The sequence below is a fragment of the Canis lupus genome, chromosome 7 (assembly GCF_003254725.2).
Source record: "Canis lupus dingo isolate Sandy chromosome 7, ASM325472v2, whole genome shotgun sequence".
NCBI classification, from domain to species: Eukaryota; Metazoa; Chordata; class Mammalia; order Carnivora; family Canidae; genus Canis; species Canis lupus.
The window spans coordinates 70,732,546-70,750,199 of NC_064249.1; the positions used below are offsets into that span (position 1 = coordinate 70,732,546).

At 36.9% G+C, this 17,654-nt stretch overlaps 1 long non-coding RNA gene across 2 annotated transcripts in view; it reads left to right on the forward strand.

The window, feature by feature from the left end:
- The first annotated feature begins 5,520 nt into the window (after positions 1-5,520).
- Positions 5,521-17,654, forward strand: part of LOC118355194 (uncharacterized) — a 149,293-nt gene continuing 137,159 nt past the window's right edge. For both annotated transcript variants that reach the window (XR_007412136.1, XR_007412135.1), the window contains exon 1: positions 5,521-5,624. This is a non-coding gene — a long non-coding RNA (uncharacterized LOC118355194). The remainder of the gene's footprint in view (positions 5,625-17,654) is intronic.

The window sequence follows — 17,654 nt, forward strand, 5'->3', positions numbered from 1 at the left end:
TCCTGAATCTCTGCTGGTGTGTTTCAGACACTGCTGGAGGTTTTGTCTTGAACAGTTTTCCACCAAGTGGATCCAACAAGACCTGTCTGGGAAGTATACTTCTGCCTCAGCCAGTGATTATCTGCCTTTCCTCTCCTTTCCCCTTAGAAAGGGCTCCACTACATAAAAAATAATCAAGAAAGGGATAAAATACAGGGGGCAAAGTCATGAACAGATGAGAGGGCTATTTATTTGTGGAGAATTCTAGAAAATCCTGAAATAGAGATTGGGTTTGGGAAAATTGAGACTGGGTAAAAACTGATGTGAAAGTTTGTGATGAGAATCAAGTAGATAATTGCAATGGATTATGATAAGATTTCAGAACTTAATGTATGTTATTACACTGAGCAAGACTCCCACTCTCCACCTGTAATGTATTCACACTGGGCAGATAAATATGGCTCGAGATAGAGAACAGCCAGGCTGCCCTATCTTGCTTTAAACAGAAGATCTCTAAACACAACCAGCCCTTAATGTTGTTCAATTATCCCACTACATCTACCTAGCCCATTAGTCTGTCTTCATCTGCAGCTACATCTGCAGATGACTAGAGCTGAGGATGGTCAGGAACTAAGCCTTCTGATCGGTTCGGCACAATGCTCTGTCCCACTCTGTAGAGGAGCCCTGACCACTAACATGAAGATAAGTTGCTCCAGTTCTCCCAGAGAATGAGGCTCAATTCTTTTGATGAGAGCCTAGGTGATTTCTTCTGGGCAGCTTATCATCTAATGCAACTATTCCAAAGGCCAGGCTTTTTGTTCCAAAGGCCATCCCATTTTCATCTCCTTTGTTTATTCCTCTTCTAACTCCTTCTCTCCTACCAATACCTTGCATGTGCTGGCCCAGAGCATCCTGGAATCCATTTCACCTGCCAGCATGGTTTTCTTGAAATATCTTACCCATTGATGTCTGCAACCAAGTATCCTGGGTGGCTCAGCAGTTGAGCATCTGCCTTTGCCTCAGGTCCTGATCCCAGAGTCTCGGGATCGAGTCCTACATGATGATCCTTGTATGGAGCCTGCTTCTCCCTTCTGTCTGTGTCTCTGCCTCTGTCTCTCTCTGTCTTTCATGAATAAATAAATAAAATCTTTAAAAAAAGTCTCAAACTAGGGTATGTCACCAAAACATTTTAAAACAAACTAGAGCATATCATCATAAAATTTTGAAATAGTGCTGATAAAGAGAAAATCTCAGTATTCTATGAAGAATAAATAAGCAGGACTTAGGCTACAAATGATATTACCCTTCTAAAACAGCAGGCTTTGAAGAAAGAAGACAATGAAACATTGACTCTCAAATGAGTGCTATTTAAGGAATTAATATAGATATTTGTATGTCAAAAAAACAACAGAAGTCTGATTTATGCTTTGGATATATTAGGCATACTTCATAGACATTGCAGGTTCAGTCCAGAACAGACCACAGCAATAAAGTGAGTATCACAATAAAGCAAATCAAATGAATTGTTTGGTTTCCCTGTACATATAAAAAATATGTTTACACTATAAACTTGTCTAAGTGTGCAATAGCATCATGTTTAAACAAATAAAGTACATGCAGTAATTAAAAACACATTCTTGCTAAAAAAATGCTAACATCTGAGCTTTCCAGTGAGTTATGCTTTTTTGTTGGTGGATAGACTTGTCTCTATGATGGCGCTGACTGATCATTGTGGTGATTGCAGAAGGTTGAGGTGGCTGTGTAAATTTTTTTTTTTTTTTTTAGTTTTCATTTAAATCCCAGAGAGTTGACATATGGTATAATGTTAGTTTCAAGTGAGTGTATAATATAGTGATACAACAATTCCATACACTACCCAGTGCTCATCACAAGTGCATCACCTATTTAACTCATCCTCCCGCACCCACCTCCCTTCTAGTAACCATTAGTTTATTCTCTAAGGTTAAGAGTCTATTTCTTGATTTGCCTGTCTGTTTTGTTGTTGTTGTTGTTGTTGTTGTTTTCTTGCATTTGCTCATTTGTTTTGTTTCCCAAATTCCATATGTGAGTAAAATCATATGACATTTGTCTTTCTCTGACTTACTTATCTCACTTAGCAAAATACTAACTCCATTGACATTTTTACAACTGGAAAGATTTCTTTCTTTTTTACAGTTGAGTAATATAACATTATATATTATGTATATGTACATATATTATATACATATATATTATGTATACACACATACATATACCACATTTTCATTATCCATTCATCAGTCAGTGGATTGTTTGGGCTGTTTCCATAATTTGGCTATTGTAGATAATGCTGCTATAAATATCAGGGAGCATGTATCCCTATGAATTCATATTTTTATGTTCTTTGGGTTAATACCTAGTAGTGCAATTGCTGGGTCATAGGGTAGTTCTGTTTTTAACTCTTTGAGGACACTCCATAATGCTTTCCACAGTAGCTGCTCCAGTTTGCAGTCCCACCAACACTGCAAGTGGGTTTCCCTTTCTCCACATTCTTGACACTACCAGTTGTTTCTTGTGTTGTTGATTTTAGCCATTCTAAAAGTGTGAAGTGGTTTCGTTGTAGTTTTGATTTGCATTTCCTGATGATCAGTGATGTTAAACATCATTTCATGTGTCTGTTGGCCATCTGGATGTTTTCTTGGGAAACATGTCTACTCATGTCTTCTGCCCAATTTTTTAATTTGATTGTTCTTTGGGTATTGGGTTTTATAAATTCTTTATATATTTTGGATAGTAACCCTTTATAATATATGTCATTTGCAAATCTTCTCCCATTCTGTAGGTTACCTTTTAGGTTTGATCATTGTTTCCTTTTCTATGCATAAGTTTTTTATTTTAATGAAGTCCCAATAGTTTACTTTTGCTTTTGTTTCCCTTGCTTGAGAAAATATATTTAGAAAGAAGTTGCTATGGCCTGTGTCAGAGAAATTACTGCATTTCCTTTCTTCAGGGACTTTTATGATTTCAGATCTCACATTTAGATCTTTAGTACATTTTGAGTTTATTTTTGTGTATAGTGAAAAAGAATGGCCCAGTTTCATTCTTTTGTAATTTGCTGGCCAGTTTTCCCAATACAATTTGTTGAAGAGATTGTCTTTTTTCCCATTGCATATTCTTTCCTGCTTTGTCAAGGATTAATTGACCATATAATTGTGGGTTCCTTTCTGGGCTTTTTATTCTGTTCTATTGATTTATGTCTCTATTTTTGTGCCAGTGTCATGCTGTTTTGATTACTGAAGCTTTGTAATAAACTTGAAATCTGGAATTGTGATGCCTGCAGCATTGTTCTTCTTTTTCAAGATTGCTGTGTCTATTCAGGATCTTTTGTGGTTCCATACAAATTTTAGGATTTTTTGTCCTAGCTCTGTGAAAAATTCTATTACTAGTTTGAAGGAAAGTGCATTAAATGTGTAGAATGATTTGGGTAGTATAGACATTTTAACAACATTTGTTCATCCAATCTATGAGCATGAAATGTCTTTCCATTTCTTTGTGTCATCTTCACTTAACTTTCAGCAGTGTTTTATAGTTTTCAGAATACAGATCTTTTACTTGGTTACGTTTATTCCTAAAAAAATCTTATGATTTTTGGTGTAATTGTAAAAGGGATGGATTCTTTAACTTCTGTTTTTCCTGCTTCATTTTTGGTGTACAGAAATGCAACAGATTTCTGTACATTGATTTTGTATCCTGAGACTGTACCGAATCTGGGGATCAATTCTAGCAGTTTCTTCATAAAGTCTTTAGGGTTTTCTATGTAGAGTATCATGTCATCTGCATATAATGAAAGTTTTACTTCTTCCTTGCTGATTTGGATGCCTTTTATATCCTTCTGTTGTCTGATTGCTAAGGCTAGGACTTCCAGTACCATGTTAAGTAACAGTGGTAAAAGTGAACATCCCTGACTTGTTCCTGACCATAGAGGATAAGATCTCAGTTTTTTCCTATTGAGGATGATATTAGCTGTGTGATAAGGCCTTTATTATGTTGAAGTATATTCCCTCTAACCTTGCTTTGTTGAGGGTTTTTATCACAAATCGATGTTGGACTTTGTCAAATGCTTTTTCTGCATCTATCTAAATGATCATAGGGTTCTTATCTTTTCTTTTATTAATGTGATGTATCACGGAGATTAATACGTGAATACTTAACTATGCTTGCAACCCAGGAATAAATTCCACTTCATTGTGTGAATGATTTTTTTAAATGTATTGTTGGATTCGGTTTGTTTGTATTTTGTCAAAGATTTTTGTAGCTAGGTTCATCAGGGATCTTGGCCTATCATTCTCTTTTTTGTTGTGTCTCTATCTGGTATTGGTTTCAGGATAATGCTGGCCTTATAGAAAGAATTGGGAAGTTTTCCTTCCCTTTTTTCTATTTTTTTTTATTAATGTGAGAAGAAATGTTATTAAATCTTTACATGTTTGGTAGAATTTGCCTTTGAAATCATCTGCTCCTGGACTTTTGTGTTTTGGGAGTTTTAAAAATTACTAATTCAATGTTTTTGCTGGTTATCAGTCTGCTTAAGTTTTCTATTTCTGTTTCATTTTTTGGTAATTTATATGTTTCTAGATATTATGAAGGCATTTCTTCCAGGTTGTCCAATTTGTTGACATATAGTTTTTTTTATAACATTCTCTTATAATTGTATTTCTATGATGTTGGTTGTTATTTCTCCTCTCTCATTTGTGATTTTATTTGGGTCCTTTCTCTTCTTTTTGATACATCTGGCTAACGGTTTATCAACTTCTTTAATTTTTTCAAAGAACAAGCTCCTGATTTCATTGACATGTTCTATTGTTTTTTTCAGGTTCTGGTCATTTATTTCTGCTCTAGTCTCTATTATTTCCCTCCTTCTGCTGGCCCTAGGCTTCATTTATTATTGTTTTCTAGCTCCAGTAAATGTTAGCTTAGTTGTTTATTTGAGATTTTTATTATTTCTTGAGAAAGGCCTGTATTGTTATATTCTTCTCTCTTAGAACCACTTTTGGTGCATGTTAAGGGTTTTGGACTATCATGTTTTCTTTTAAGATTTTATTTATTCATGAGAGACAGAGAGAGAGAGAGAGAGAGAGAGAGGCAGAGACACAGGCAGAGGGAGAAGCAGGCTCCATGCAGGGAGCTTGACGTGGGGCTTGATCCCGGGTTTCCAGGATCACACCCTGGGCTGAAGGCAGTGCTAAACCGCTGAGCCATCCAGGGCTGCTCGGACTGTCATGTTTTCTATTTCAACTGTTTCTATGTACTTTTTTACTTCTTTTATTTTCTGGTTGACTCACTCATTCTTTAGTAGTATGTTGTTTAACTTCTGTGTTTTTGTGGTCTTTCCAGAGTTTTTCTTATGCTTGACTTCTAGTTTCATATCATTGTGATCAGAAAAAGATGCTGCTATGAATTCAATCTCTTTTAATTTGTTGAGGCTTCTTTTGTGGCTTAATATGTCATCGACTCTGGAGAATGTTCTATAGGCACTTGAAAAGAATGTGCATTCTATTGTTTTAAGATAGAATGTTCTGAATATATCTGTTAAATCCATCTGGTCCAGTGTGTCACTCCAAGCCATTCTTTCCTTGTTGCTTTTCTGTTTAGATGATCTGTCCATTGATGTAAGTGGGATGTTAAAGTCCTCTACTATTATTGTATTATTGAGTTTATGTTTGTTATGGTTTTATATATTTGGGTGCTCCCATGTTGGCTGCATAAATATTTATAGCTTCTTATTATAGCTTCTAGTTGAATTGTCCCCTTTATTATTATTTAGGGCCCTTCTTTGTCTCTTGTTACAGTCTTGTTTTAAGGTCTAGTTTGTCTAACATAAGTATTGCCACTCCTTTCTTTTGACATCCATTTGCATGATAAATGTTTACATATGCCTTCATTTTCAAAATGTAGGTGTCTTTGGGTCTAAAATGAATGTCTTGTAAGCAGCATATAGGAAGGTCTTATTTTTTTATCCATTTTGATTTCCTATGTCTTTTGATTGGAATATTTAGTCCATTTACATTCAAAGTAATTATTGATAGATAAAATTTATTGCTATTTTCTTACTTGTTTTATGGTTATTTCTGAAGATTTTTTCTGACCCTTTCTTGTCTTTAATGTTTTGTTGATTTTATTTAGTGATGTATTTGGATTTCCTTCTCCTTATTCTTTACATGTTTATTAGTGGTTTTTGATACATGATTACCATTAGGTTTGGATTTAACCTAACTCTTCTGCATATAGAAATCTATATTAAATTGATGATTAAGTTTGAAACCATTCTTTATTCATTTTTCCCTATGTTTTAGGTATATAGTGTAGTATTTTACCCTTTATTTTAATATTTTATTTATTTATTCATGAGAGAGACACACACACGCACACACACACAGAGAGAGAGAGAGAGAGAGAGAGAGATGCAGAGACACAGGCAGAGGGAGAAGCAGGCTCCATGCAGGGAGCCCAATGTCAGACTCAATCCCGGGACTCCGGGATCACACCCTGGGCTGAAGGCAGGCAGTCAACCACTGAGCCACCCAGGGATCCTCTATTTTACGCTTTTTGTTTGTGAGTTCCTTGACTGATTTTTTTACAGAAAAATTCATTCTTACTGCTGTTTCCCATCTTTTTACTGTAACTTTCAACCTCTCCTTTCCACTCAAGGAGACCTCTTTAATATTTTTGCATGGCTTATTTAATGATCACAAACTCCTTTTGACTTTGTTTGTCTGGGAAACCATTTATTTCTCCTTCTATTTTGAATGATAGCCTTGCTGGATACACTGTTCTTGGCTGCAGATTTTTCTCTATCAGCACTTTGAATATGTTATGCCCTTCCCTCTGGCTTGGAAAGTTTCTGCTGAAAAATCTCCTGCTAGCTAATGGGATTTCTCTTGTAAGTTAATGACTTATTTTGTCTTGCTGCTTTCAAGATTTTTTTAGCATATATTTTGCAAATTTAATTACAAAATGTCTTGGCATTGGCTTGTTTCTGTTGACTTTGATAAAGTTTTCTGTGCCTCCTCAATCTAGATGTCTATCTTCTTTCCCAGATTAGTGAATATTTCAGCTATTATTTCTTCAAATAAGCTTTCTGCCCCCTTTCTTCTCTCTTCTTCTTCTAGGACTCCAATAATGAATCTTAGTACATTTGATGGAGTCCTTGAGCTCCCTAAGTCTATTCTTGTGTTGCATAATTCTTCTTCCTTTTGTTCAGCTTCATTGCATTCCATTACTTTGTTTTCTAGGTTATTAGTTCACTCCTCTACTTCTTCCATCTGCTATTCATTGCATCAAGAATATTCCTAATCTTGTTTTTTATAGTCTTCATCTCTGATGATTTTTTAGTTCTTTTATCTCTATGGTAAGGGTCTGACTGGTGTCTTCCAATCTGTGCTCAAGTCCAGTGAGTATTCTTATGATCATTGCTTTAAATTCTCCATCAGCCATTGTGCTTTAAAAAAAAAAAGATTTTATTTATTTATTCATGAGAGACACAGAGAGAGACAGAGAGAGGCAGAGACAAAGGCAGAGGGAGAAGTAGGCTCCATGCAGGGAGTCCAACGTGGGACTCAATCCTGGATCTCCAGGATCATGCCCTGGGCTGAAGGCAGTGCTAAACTACTGAGCTACCCAGGCTGCCCAGCCATCATGCTTATATCAGTTTTGCTTAGATTTCAGATGGTGACCGTATGTTGTTCTTTCATATGGGATAAATTCCTCTCTCTTTTCATTTTGTTAAATGTCCTCTCCTCTGCCTGCTTCTCTGTGTTAGAAAAGGCAGTTATGTCTCCTGCTCCTCAGGTAATGGACTCATGAAGAAGAGATCATGTCCTGCCCAAGGCCTGGCATTTCGGGAAGTATCTCCAGTGTGTACTGTGTGTGCTCTGCTGTTTTGTTCCTGCTACTCTACCCTTTAGGCCAGTCATCTGCAGAGGCTCTCCTTTCTTCCTGTGGGTAATGTTTTGCCCTGGATGAATGTGGCAAGTTTTAACTTGGTGTGCTCTTGTCTGCTTGTGAAATGAGAACCAGCTACACTCAGGCCCTATAAAACTCTTTGTTTGGGAGATGTAGTGTGAGCAGGGGTTTGTGCTGATCTTCCAGGAAAGGGGACTTCCTTGTTGGGAGTAAGGCAAGCATGACTGAGAATGGTAGTTCTACCCAAGCACAGGGGATGGGGCTTACTGTAAGCAAGTTAGACGCCCATTGCTGGTGCTGTGCTGTTTCCCGAAGGTAGCTCTGTGTTGGTACTGAGGGGCAGGGTAAGGAAATGGTGCTGATCAGCATCTTTGTTCCTGGAGAGGTGTCTTCATGAACACTGCCTCTCAGGGACATGCTCCAAGATGAGCAAATGATCTCCCCATTGTTGCCCCAGGTATCTTCAGATCTCTGTTTTCATGCTGTCTGCTCCCAGGTTGTTTCCCTGCCTTCCCTCTAAGAGCAGTGCAGTGTCCTTTGGGCTCTGTCCCAGCCAAGCCGGTCAACCTTTAATACTTCAGGCTTTTAAGACCCACTGGTTGCAAGAATTCAAGAAATTCAGCCCCTCATGCTCCAAGCCAATGGCTATGGGGGCAACATTCTCCTTGTGCATTTCCCTGTGTGTTCCTGTCTCTCTTACCCTTCTCCACAACTGCCGCAACCTTCTCTCCATATCAACTAGATCCATTTCTCCCTTAAACCATGTTTCTGAGTCTCCTACTTTCTTCAGTGTGTCCTTTCTCTTTAGTTGTGGAGTTTGTTCAGTCAGTCTTCAGGTCAATTTCTAGGGTAAATTATCCTCCTAAAGGATAACTTGATAGTTATCTAGTTTTATTCCTGAGAGAGAGTGAGCCTAGGTTCCTTCTACTGTGTCACTATCTTCTTGTTAACCTCCTATGGCAATTCCTTAAAATAGAACATTAATGAACTTTGTCACATGAACTGACTCTTCCTTTCACAAATTATTTCTCTATAGTAATGTGATGTTGTTTGATAGCAATTTACTTACAGATCAATAAATCTCACCAGACTTGTGGAAGAAGTAGAGCTTCTTTCAAAATTGGAGTAAATCCTCTCAAACTCTGTTGCTGCTTTATCAAATAAGCTTATGTATCATTCTAAATCCTTTGTCATTTCAACAATCTTCACAGCATCTTCACCAGGAGTAGATTCCACCTCAAGAAATCACTTTCTTTGTTTATCTATAAGATACAAGTCCTCATCTGTTGAAGTTTTGTTTAATGTTTTATTTATTTATTCATGAGAGATACAGAGAGAGGCAGAGACCTAGGCAGAGGGAGAAGCAAGCTCCATGCAGGAAGCCTGATGTGGGACTTGATCCTTGGACTCCAGGATCATGCCCTGGGCCAAAGGCAGGGGCTAAAACTCTGAGCCACTCAGGTGTCCCTGTTGAAGTTTTATCATGAGAGTGCAACAACTTAGTCACATCTTCAGACTCCACTTCCAATTCTAGTTCTGTTGGTATTTCTACCACATATGCGGTTACTTCCTCCACTGATGTCCTGTGCACCTAAGTCATGTATGAGGATTTAAAGCAGCTTCTTCCAAACTCCTGGTAACGTTGATATTTTTTACCTCTTCCCATGAATCTCAAATCTTTTTTATTAAGTTTTTTAAAATTTTAACTCCAATATAGTTAACATATATTGTTATTTTAGTTTCAGATGTACAATAATAATTCAATAATCCTATACATTACTCAGCGCCCATCTCAATAAATGTACTCTTTAATTTCTATTATCTATTTCACCTATCCCTCCACTCACCCCTACTTTGGTAATCATCAGTTTGTTCTCTATAGTTAAGAGTCTGGTTTTTTAAAAAAATTCTCTCTCCCTCTTTTCTTTGCTCATTTGTTTTAATTTCTTAAATTCCACATATTGGTGAGATCAGGGGTATTTATTTTCTCTGATTTATTTCACTTAGCATTATACCCACTAGATCTATCCATGTTGTTGCAAACTGCAAGGTCTCATTCTTATTTATGGCTGAGTAATATTCCATTGTGTGTGGTGTGTGTGTGTGTGTGTGTGTGTGTGTGTGTATCTAACATTTTCTTTATCCATTATTCTAACCATGGACACTTGGGCTGCTTCCACAATTTGGTTGTTGTAAATAATGCTGCTATAAACATCAGAGTGCATGCATCCTTCTGAATTAGTGTTTTTGTATTTTGGGCAATGGCCAAAGGAAGTAAGTACCCAGTAGTGTGATTACCAGATTGTAGGGTGGTTCTAGTTTTAATTTTTTGAGGAACTCCATACTGCTTTCTACAGTGGCCACACCAGTTTGCATTCCCACCAAGAGTGCTGAGTGTTCATTTTTTCCACGTCCTTGCCAACACCTATTGTTTTTTATGGTTTTGCTTTTAGTCATTCAGACAGGTTTGAGGTTCTAATTTGCATTTTGTTGATAAGGGATGATGAGTATCTTTTCATATGTCTATTAGCCATCTTTAGAGAAACATCAGTTCATGTCTTCTGCCCATTTTTTAATTGGATTGTTTTTTGGATGTTGACCTGTATTAGTTCTTTATATATTTTGGATATTAACCCTTTATAACATAGGACCATTTACAAATATCTCCTCCTATTCTGTAGGTTGCCTTTGGTTTTGTTGATTGTTTCATTTACTGTGCAGAGGCTTTTTATCTTGATGTAGTCTCAAGAGTTTATTTTTGCTTTTATTCCCTTGCCTCAGGAGATCTATCTAGAAAATCTTGCTATGGCCAATGTCAGGGAAATTACTGCCTGTACTCTTTTGTAGGATTTTTATCATTGTGGGTCTCACATTGAGGTCTTTAATCCATCTTGAGTTTATTTTCGTGTATGGTGACAGAAAGTCATCCAGTTTCATTCTTTTTCAATGAAAAAGAATGTTTTCCCAATACCATTTGTTGAATAGACTCTTTAGCCCATTGTATACTCTTTCTCTTTTGTTGAAGATTAATTGATCATATAATTGTGGGTTTATTTCTTGGATTTCTATTCTGTTACATTGACCTATGTGTCTATTTTATTACAACAGATTTGTAATATAACTTGAAGTCTGGAATTGTGATACTCCCCCAGTGTTATTTGTTTGGAATATTCTTTTTTTAAGATTTATTTATTATATTTATAGAGAGAGTGCACAAATGGGGGTAGAGGCAGAAAGAGAGGGAGACAAGCAGACTCTCCACTGAGCAGGGAGCCTGACAGAGCACCTGATCCCAGGACCTTGAGAAGAGTTGGGAGACTCAACCAACTATACTACCTGGGTGCCCTTATTTTGAATATTCTTAATGGCATCTAGAATGATGACTCTTTTCCAGAAGGTTTTCAATGGACTTTTCTCACATCCATCAGAGGAATAATATATATAGCACCTATAGACTTACAAAATGTATCTCTTAAATCATAAGACCTGCCAGTTTAAATAATTCCTTAATCCATGGGCTGTGAGATGGATGTTGTGTTAGCAGGCATTAAAACAACTTTCCTCTCTTTTAAAAAAAATTATATATATATTTATTTATTCATAAGAGAGAGACAGAGAGGCAGAGACACAGGCAGAAGGAGAAGCAGGCTCCCTGTGGGAAGCCCAATGTGGGACCTGATCCCAGAACCCTGGGATCATTACCCAAGCCACAGGCAGACACTGAACCACTGAGCCACCCAGGTGCCCTAAAACAACATTCATCTTAATGTACATCTCCATTAGAGCTCTGGGATGGCCAGGTGAATTGTCAGTGAGCAGTAATATTTTGAAAGAAATCTTTTTTCTGAGCATGTCTCAAAAGTGGGCTAAAAATATTCAGTAAACCATGTTGTAAACAGATGTGCTGTCACCCAAGTTTGTTGTTCCATTCATAGAGCACAGGCAGTGTAGATTGAGCATAATTCTTAAGGGCCCTAGGTTTTTAGGAATGGTAAAGGATCATTGGTGACAACCTAAAGTCACCAGCTGCGTTAACCTCTACCAAGATTGTTGGCCTGTTCTTTGAAGCTCTGAAGCCAGGCACTGACTTCTCTATAACTATGAAAAGACTAGATGGCATTGTCCAACAGAAGGGTGTCTCATCTACACCAAAAATCTGTTTTTTTTTTAGTGTAGCCTCCTTCATCAATTATCTTAGCTATATCTTCTGGATAACTTGTTGCTTCTTCTTACACTTTCACGTAATGTAGACGGCTTCTTTCCTTAAGTTTCTGCTGATCTCACACTTTTTTCTACATCTTCCTTACCTCCCTTAGCCATCACAGAATTGAAGAGAGTCAGGGCCTTGCTCTGGATTACGCTTTGGTTTAAAGGAATATTGTGGCTTGTTTGATCTTCTAACCAAACCACTAAAACTTCCTCCATACAGCATTTTGTTTTCTTATTCATGTGTTCACTAGAGTAGGACTTTTAATTTCCTTCAAGAACTTTTCCTTTGCATTCACAACTTGGCTAACTTCCATAAGACCCAGCTTTCAGCCTATCTCAGCTTCCAACCGTAACTTCCTCACTAAACTTAATCATTTCAGCTTTTGATTTATAGTAAGAGATATGTAACTCTTCCTTTCACATGAACACTTAGAATTATAGAATTAACTGGCTTAATTTCAATACTTGAGGGAGGCTCAATGAGAAGGAAAGAGATAGGGAAATGGCAAGTCAATGGAGGAGTTGTAATGCACACAACATTTATTAATTAAGCTTGCTGTCTTATATGAGTACAGTTTGTGATGCTCCAAAATAATTAGAATGGTAATATCAAAGATCACGGATCACAGATCACCATAACAAATGTAATAATAATGAAAAAGTTTTAAATATTGCAAGAATTATCAAAATGTGACAAAGGGACACAAAGTAAGCAAGTGCTATTGGAAAAATTGCACCGATAGACTTGCTCAATGAAGGGTTGCCATGAACCCTCAATTTGTAAAAAAACAAAACAAAAAAAGAAAAAACACACAAAAATACATAAAGAAAAAGAAAACAACAATAAAATACAGTATCTGAGAAGCAACAATAAAATGATATGCCTATAAAACATTAAATTCAAAATGGATCATAGAACCAAATATAAAACTTAAAACTATAAAACTTATAGAAGAAAATATAAAAGAAAATACTTGGCATCTTGAATTAGGTGAAAAATTCTTACAACTCAATCATAAGAAACAACCTGATTACAAGCTGGGGAACATATTTGAACAAGACAGTTTACTAAAAAAGATATACGGAGGAGTGATGCTGGCATCTTAATCATGTAAGTCATTTCCTTTGTCTTTCTCCTTCAATTTACAACCAGCAGGACATCTATAACCCAATAAAGATTTCCCTGCATGGCATACCAAGACACCAGGGTGATTCATACATCTCTCCATCTGAAGGTGGATTGATTGGACCCACTGGAGTTGGGGGGATGTGGAGGAAGAAGTGTCAAAACCTGAGGAGTTGTTGTGGTGCATGTGACTCCCCGTGGTTCTGGAGCAGTGGGGCACCCAGGATCCTAGTGATCCCAGCAACATTTATGATCCTGGCAGCACTAATGACACTGGGGACCTTCCTTAGAAATTTTATACTCCTAAATATAGCCACGAAGTAGCTCCGTTAAGAGAAACTAAAAACATGTGTGTTTTTCTATCACCACTTGCTGGAAACAAAAGAAGGGCCTCTAATTTCCAACCTGTTAAACTATTAAAGTTTATCTGAATAAAGAAAGATGTTCAGTACTTCAAATGCACCTGCAGAGGCACATCTCATAATACACCATGAAAAATCATGATAATATGGTATCACGAAAAGAAAATGACAATTCCCCAGCAACCAAACTCAAAGTCACGAAAGATTGGGGTCTAACTTACAGAAAAGTCAAAATAGCTAACATGAAAAATTTCAACAAGTCACAAAGAAAACTCAGAAAGGAAATTTAATGAGCTTAGGAATAAAATTAATAAACAGAAGGAGTACTTCACCAAAGTCTTTAAAATTCTGGAAAAAAAGAAATTTTGGAGCAGAAGAACTCAATAAATGAGATGAAGAATGTCTTGGAGATGGAACAGATCAGATGGAAAAGATACTAAGTAATCTGGCAGACAGGAATCTAGAAATGATTCAGGTGGAAGAGGAGAACTAATATTTTTTAGAAATGAAAAAACACTGGGGGCCTAGGTGGCTCAGTTGGTTAAGCTCAGTCTGACTCTTGATCTCAGCTCAGCATCAGGAGTTCAAGCCCCATACTGGGCTCCCTGCTGGGCATGGAGCCTGCTTTAAAAAGTGAAGAATCTCTACAAGAGCTAACAGACTCTATTAGGAAAGCCAACACAAGAATAATGAGTATACCAAAAGGAGAAGAGGAGAAGGGCAGAGAGGTTATTTAAAAAATAATTGCTGAGGGCAGCCCCGGTGGCTCAGCGGTTTAGCACCGCCTTCAGCCCAGGGTGTGATCCTGGAGACCCGGGATCGAGTCCCACGTTGGGCTCCCTGCATGGAGCCTGCTTCTCCCTCTGCCCCTCTCTCTGTTTCTCAAATAAATAAAAATAAAAATAAATACTTTCTTAGAACTTCTCACACCTGGGGAAATAACTAGACATGTAATTCCTTAAAGCTAATAGATTACCTTACATTCTCGATGCAAAAAGACCCTCTCCAAGACAATGTCATGAAGTTGTCAAAAGCCAATGACAAAGAATCTTGGAGGCAGCTAGGGGAAAAAGAAAGCTCTACAAAAGACCCCCCATTAGATTATCAGTAAATTTGTCAGCAGAAGCTCTACAGGCCAGGAGACAGTGGAATGATGTATTCAAAGCATTAAAAGATAAAATCTGGGGATCCCTGGGTGGCGCAGCGGTTTGGCGCCTGCCTTTGGCCCAGGGCGCAATCCTGGAGACCCGGGATCGAATCCCACGTCGGGCTCCCGGTGCATGGAGCCTGCTTCTCCCTCTGCCTATGTCTCTGCGCCTCTCTCTCTCTCTCTGTGTGACTATCATAAATAAATTTAAAAAATAAATAAATAAAGGGCAAAGGTTTAAAAAAAATAAAAAATAAAAAATAAAAGATAAAATCTGTCTGCCAAGAATACTCTATCCAGCAGTTTTTTCTCAGATGTGAAAGGATAAATAAAAGCTTCCCCAGTCAAACAAAAATGAGGGACTTCACCACCACTAGACCTGCCCTACAAAAAATATTGAGAGGAGCCCCTCTGCTTGAAACAAAAAGACAAAGTATACAAAACTTTGAGTAATGTCATCAATAGAATCAGAAAATTTTAACACTATTTTAGAATAAAGGGTTAAACAATTACAGCATAATGGTTATAGGAGAAAATGACATTAAGATAACTAATAATATTACAGTTTGGTAATAAGCTCATAGCATAAGAAGGGATAATTTTACAATAAAAATATGAAAGGGGAGGAATAAATGACAGAACTTGTGTAAGCAAATGATGGCAAATGGCTGTCAGCAGAAAAAAAAGACTATTTTATCTAAGAGTTGTTTATGCAAACTTTGTGGTAACCACAAAACAAAAAATCTAGGAGATCCCTGGGTGGCTCAGTGGTTTAGCACCTGCCTTTGGCCCAGGGCGCGATTCTAGAGTCCGGGGATCGAGTCCCGGGATCAAATCCCGTGTTGGGCTCCCAGCATGGAGCCTGTTTCTCCCTTCTCCTGTGTCTCTGCCTCTCTCTCTCTCTCTATGTCTATCATGAATAAATAAATAAATAAATAAATAAATAAATAAATAAATAAATCTTAAAATAAAAACAGAAATCTAGGGATGCCTGGTTGGCTCAGCAGTTGAGTGTATCTGCCTTTGGCTCGGGGTGTGATCCTGGGGTCCCGAGATCAAGTCCCACTCCTCTGCGAGGCTTCCTGTGAGGAGCCTGCTTCTCCCTCTGCCTATGTCTCTTCCTCTCTCTCGCTCTCTCTGTGTCTCTCATGAATAAATAAATAAAATTTTTTTAAAAATCTAGAGCAAAAAGACAAAACATGAAAAAGGGGAAACTGAGCAAATCATCAGAGCAAATCACTCACCTAAAAAGGCAAACAGAAACACAGAGAAAAAGAAACAATGGAGATACAAAACAATCAGAAAACAAAAGATAAAATAGCAATAGTAAGTCTTTATATATCAATAATTGCACTAAATATAAGTAAATTGAATTTACCAATCAAAAGGCACAGAGTGGCTGTATGGATTAAAAAAAACAAGACCTAACTATATGCTGCTTTCAGAAGACCCATCTTGGGGACACCTGGGTGGCTCAGTGGTTAAGCACCTGCTTTCAGCTCAGGGTATGATCCTGGGGTCCCAGGATTGAATCCCACATCGGGCTCCCTGCATGGAGCCTGCTTCTCCCTCTGCCTGTGTCTCTGCCTCTCTCTCTCTGCCTCTCATGAATAAGTAAATAAAATCTTTAAAAAAAAAAAAAAAAAGAAGACCCACTTTGGCTCCAACACGTACACTCAAAGGGAAGAGATAGAAAATGATATTCTAAGCTAATGGTAACCAAAAGAAAGCAGATGTAAGCTATACATAAATCAAACAAAATAGACCCTCAAGCCAAAAATGATAATGAAAAGTAAAACAGATCATTATATAATAATAAAGGAGTCAATACATCAAGAAGATACAACAATTCTAAGTATATATGTTCTCAACATATGAGCCCTAAAATATATCAAGCAAATACTAACAAATCTTAAGGAAGAAATAGACAGCAATATGATAATAATAGGGGACTTCAATACTCCACTATCAGCAATGTACAGATCATTCAGACAGAAAATCAGCAAGGGAACATTACAATTAAGCCACACTTTAGAATAAGTGGACTTAACACACATTTATAGAGCAGGCCATCCAACACCAGGAGGATATACATTATTCTCAAGGGCACATGGAACATTCTCCAGGATAGATCATATTATGGCCTTAAGAATTAATCTTAGCAAATTTAAGATTTAAAATATCAACTGTTTTATCTGACCACAAGTTGAGAAATAACAAATCAACAAGAAGAAAGAGAGCAGATCTCCAAATATGTGGAAATTTAAAAACACACTTTGAAGTGACCAATGGATCAAAAAGAAATCAAAAAGGAAATTTAAAAATTTATCTCAAAACAAATAAAATGAAAATACAATGTATCGAATTTTGTAGGATGCACAAAAGCAATTCACAGAGGAAAGTTTATAGCAATAAAGCATATACTAAGAAATTAGGTATCAAATAAACAACCTATATTTACACCTTACGGAACCAAAAAGAGGAAAAAAATTTAAGGCCAAAGTTAGCAAAAGGAAAGAAAAAAAAATCAAAGTAGAAGTAAATTAAATAAAGAACAAAAAAATTAGAAAGAATCAATAAAACTAAAAGCTGATTCTTTGAAAAGATAAACAAAACTGAGAAACTTTAATCTAGACTAAGAAAAAAGGACTCGAATTTAAAAATGAAAGAGGAGATACTATAACAGATACTATAGAAATACAGAAAATTCTAAGAGACTACCATGAACAGTTATATGCCAACAAATTACATAACCTAGGGAAAAGAGATACATTTTTACAAACACATACATACCTAACAAGACTGAACCAGGAAGAAATAGAAAACCTAAATAGACCAATAAGTCAAAGAATTGAGTCATTAGGCAAAAATTGCTCATCATAGAAAACTTCAG